The sequence below is a fragment of the Taudactylus pleione genome, unplaced genomic scaffold (genome assembly GCF_031769625.1).
Source record: "Taudactylus pleione unplaced genomic scaffold, aTauple2 ptg001301l, whole genome shotgun sequence".
Lineage (NCBI taxonomy): Eukaryota > Metazoa > Chordata > Amphibia > Anura > Myobatrachidae > Taudactylus > Taudactylus pleione.
In genome coordinates this window covers 127,687-132,597 of record NW_028285701.1, presented here as the reverse complement: position 1 = coordinate 132,597, position 4,911 = coordinate 127,687, and positions in this window count along the sequence as shown.

Genomic DNA, 4,911 nt, shown 5'->3' with positions numbered 1-4,911 from the left:
AAATGTATCAGGGACTGTTTACCGTGGTTTTCAGACATCATGATTAATTTTTCTATTAGAGTTTCCTGGTAATGTTCCAAACACATGTATTCTTTAGCACATCCAGCAGTCCCACCATAATTTAAGCCTCATGTACTGTAGAAATGTTGCTAATTCCTCATGTTCACACATGCAGAAAGAATTTTAGTCACATTTCAGAGGATACGAAGCTCTGGTTTAAAGGAGAAAGACGTTTCCTTTGAATGAGATGAGATGAGCAAAACTGTACAAAAAAAAAAAAAAGTTCTGCGGAATAGTCACTGTGTTCTGCGGTTAAGCTCAGAATTTCGCAAACGTTTCCAGTGTTCTGCGCAATTTCTCCCCCACAGAGCATAGTTAATGACACCATTGTCCATGCTCTGTTTATAGACCATAAATCCCGCAAAAAGTAGTGTTTGTAAGTACAGTGGGTATTCACATTTCATTCAAGAACAATGTGGGGAGATGCAGAGAGCAGACTGAATTTTTATTTTATTTTTTAGCGCTGGGCACATGGGAAGTACCGGAGCAGTGCTTGCAGGTGCCCTGCATTGTCTCCACCCCTGACCCCGTGATGTCATGGGAAGGGACTGGGCTGTCAGCAGGAGTAGTCTTTAGTGCTGCAGACGCTATGAGGATAAACTGCACCACTGGCTGCAAGGTGCCATTCCAAGGGCTATGGAGCAGCGATAGTGCCTCCACCCGGTCCCTACATCCTGGATGATGACACTGATCAAATGAAGCCAGATTAAGGGGGGCTGGGTGCCCCAGGCTCTCCTCTCTAGGGCTATCAGGTGTTCTTCTGGAGGTGATGGCCAGCTCTGTGGCTAGATCCAAGGGGAGAACAGTTCATTTGGAGGACGGATGTCCAAGGTGTCAAACTAGAGCTTCCTTCCTACCAGCTGTTAGATCCAACCCAGAGCTCTCATTTAATTTGGGCCTATTTTTGTTCCTACAGTTTTATTAACATCAATACCATTCATTTCCAGACTTTTCCAGTCAACTTTGAGCACCTCACAGCTCACAGTATTGTTTTCCCCAATATTGGCCAAAGGCTGCAGCAAAGCTGATTGGATGAACTAAGCGACGGCAGTGACACAAACACATAGCAGTTTAAAAAAAAAAAAAATCACATCACATTGTGACACTGCATCGGCAGACAAGGTGACAATTTCATATAAATGATATGACTATAGAATGTTTTCATTAATTAATTAACTAATAGCCTAAATGTACTGTAAAAGCCTAGTACAATACAAAATATAATACATTACGAAATCACAGGCCTTAGGTCAATGGAAATGTATAATTGCTCCCCACCTTTGGAACTCTCTCCCACTCCCCATCAGACTCTCCACCTCTTTGCAATCCTTCAAACAGGCTCTCAAGACCCACTACTTCATCAAAGCCTTCCAGCTATCATCCTAACTCGCTGCTACATGCTCCTTCCTTTCCGTCTACCCCATCTATGTCAAACCTGTTTGTCTGCCCCTCCCTTTTAGAATGTAAGCTCTTATGAGCAGAGCCCTCTACCCTCTTGTGCTTCTCCCTACTTTAGTTTCATCTACTTCTTACTCACCACTAGGGCACCTAACACTTGGTTGCTTATGCTCTGTTGCTTATCTGGGTGTTATGGTCACTAATGTAGCTATGTATATTATCCATGTCTTGGTCCTGTATTGTATTGTTCTGTAAGTCACTGGACAACAATTTGTTTATGTACTGTGTAAGGTGCTGCGGAACACTTGTGGTGCCATATAAATAAATGATAATAATAAATCAAATATCAATTGCTAATGAATTAATAAGTTAATAAAAAAAAACCTTATCCAACCAGCAAATTACAGACCTCAGTCCAATAGAAATAGAGTTGAGAAGCTGGAGTTGATACTTCTACTGAAGGAGGGAAAAGCTGAAATGAGAAACTTGGACAATCTGTAATTGTCATTGGGCCTGATACAGAGATGGATGCAGTAAGCACAGCAGCTGCATCCAAAGACGAAAATATGCTAATTCCGCAGGAGGCGTCTTGTGTTAATGAACTCCTTTTGCATGCTTGTGTGCTCTGTTGCCGAATCCAAAGATGCAGCATCGGATTACTGCCCCTGATTCAAAAATAAACGGTATTACATTCACAGCTTCGTTTTCTCATGCAGCCTATGTGTGAAATGAGCATATGCCTGCCTACAGACTCCTTGCCTTAACTAGCGTGACCCCACTGGGGTCTATTCACTAAGCCTTGGAGAGAGTTAAAATGGAGAAAGATAAGTACCAGCCAATCAGCTCCTGTCATTTTTCAAACACAGCCTGTAAACTGACAATTAGGAGCTGATTGTCTGGGACTTATCTTTCTCCATTTTATCTCTCTCCAAGGCTTAGTGAATAGGCACCACTGTCCTTATCTGTGTCCTGTCATCTTCCCCGTATTAAACAGCATTAGCTTAGGAAAGAAATAAGATTTCTTGTTGGGGCTCAGCTCTGGAATAGCATTCCAAATAGGCACAATATTTGACGGAATGGGGTTGAAATGCTGGTGGCTGTTTAGCCGCCGGTTCAAATCCCGACAGCAGCTGGTCGAAGGGAGGAAATCCCGACAGTGGCACATAAGTAACCTAACCCTCTCCTCCCCCCCAAAACCTCCCCTTAGGGGTGCCTAACCCTAACATCCCCCCTAGTGCCTAGTCCTAACCTCCCCCCAGGGGTGCCTAAACCTAAGCCCCCCTCCCCGCACCCTAAACCTAACCCTCCTGGAGGGGTGCCGAACCCTAACCTCCCCCTGGGGGTGCCTAACCCTAACCCCCCTTACCCTAGCCTAACCCTCCCTGGGGGGTGCCTAACCCTAAGTCCCCCCGGGTGCCCTAAACCTAACACCCCCCATCAGCTAAGAGGACGGGTTCCCTGGACTTACCTTGTTCGGGCCTACGTCGTTCTGCATTCCAGCGTCAGGATTATGATAGACGTTGGTATCTCGATGCCTATAATATATCCCTAGCCAGCATTCTGCCATCAGGATTGTGGCCTACATACCATATTTGACAGCAAGGAATGATCATTATCATAGGTGTAACGCTAAAATGAAGTAATACCTCTGTACATGCCCCCCTGGATGTCATGGGCATTTGGGTATTTGTTTTTTACACTTTTAAATGTAAAAGATGAGTGGTGGTTCTTTACTTATGACAACTCTACCTTTCCACAACTCTACCTCTATGACAGTATACATAAAACTGCCCTTGCTGCATGGACACCGAAGGCCACCGTGTCATCGAGCTGACATCATCCAATGCCAGAAGATACTTCATTACAAACCACCAATAGCCACGTTTTCCTGGCCAGTGGAACTGAATGGGGTCTCCCCCATTTAAAATGAATAAACAAAAAAATAATCGCAAACCAGACCTATGTTGTCATCTTCAAACTATTTTCAGTCCATGAAAACTTTTTGTCACTGGCATGCTTTGCAAATTTGTTACCATTCTAAAAATACCAGGAGTTATTTAGTCCCATATGGCCTATCCGTTAGGCTCCTAGTCCCCCTGCTGCTCTATTTCCCTGACCCTAGTAACAGCTGTACATGCTAGCAGTTAGCTGTAAGGGCTGACAATGCCCAGAGTCGCAGGAAATTTAGCTGGTACGCATTAAGCACTGAAAAACTTCTATCGTTTCCTAAAAGCGAAAAGAATTTGCAAAGTATGTCAACTGCAAAACATGTTCCATTAGTGTTACTGACGCATTCATTATCAGGCAAGGATTAAATGTCCGCGTGGTACTGGATTTATTATAGCATACCTATAATTGGGTGATAAGGTTTTGGTCAGCTGCATAAATTTCAGTTCACTTTTTCCGCTCAGCACCAAATGTTAACTTTCCCGAAACTAATCTAAAAATCACACTGGAAAAAAAAAAAAAAAAAGTGGCATAATCTCCCCAGGACTGATCATAGTGGCAGCTGTCTTTGGTTTATTACATGCAAAATGCGGAATTGAGTGGAAAAAATATGTTTGTTTTTTTATGCAAACATGGTAAAGAATGTAAGAGAGGGAACAGTCCTAATATTTCCAGCATATCAGTTCTCTTAAATTTCAGCATTATAATGGATTCCAGACACACAGCGCAGTATTGTGATTAAATATACATCTCTGTAAACCGCATATTTAAACATGTTGGTTATTCCCTACAGCCCCTCACCTTACCCCATCAGCCTGCAATGGGTACATGGATTTCCCTTTGCTGAGGTAATCTAATTTAGGGGCTGTACGTATTTTGTGGGGTCATATAGATAAACTTTTGTTGTACATAGTGAGCCTGGTTTTCAGCGCTGTACGATCACTACATAAAAAGTTTTTATAGTTAAATTTAAAAATATGGCATCAATTTAACTTGACATATTTTAGGAAACTGGTCATTGTCCATTGAAACTGAGCAGGAAAAATCCCCTATTTTGCAGAGAATGTAATGTCTTTTATTTTTTTCTGTTTAGTTACAATTACACGTAAAATGCATCTATTTATATCTATATAGTAACCGCCCTATCGGCAATTGACACTACTACATTAACTTAATGCATATATAAACCTTTCCAAATATGAATTTATACTAATAATAATGACACGGAGACAGATGTGGAGTTTAAACTGGTCGGCCTTTTTATTAATTATCAATCCATAACTTAACTATGGTGGTGGCCGAAAGAAACAGCAGCCATCAGAGAGGTCAGTGACTACCAAATCAGATGTCTAGAAAAATAGCGGGGCCAATTGCCCGCTCTGCAAGTCCATAGGTCACATGAAACTCCCCCATACCTTCCAACGCACGGTTAGTCAACCGAGGCTGCTGACCTCAGCAGGGACAATCAGCCAAAAGGTATATCAATGGGTAGTGACCTATTAATCA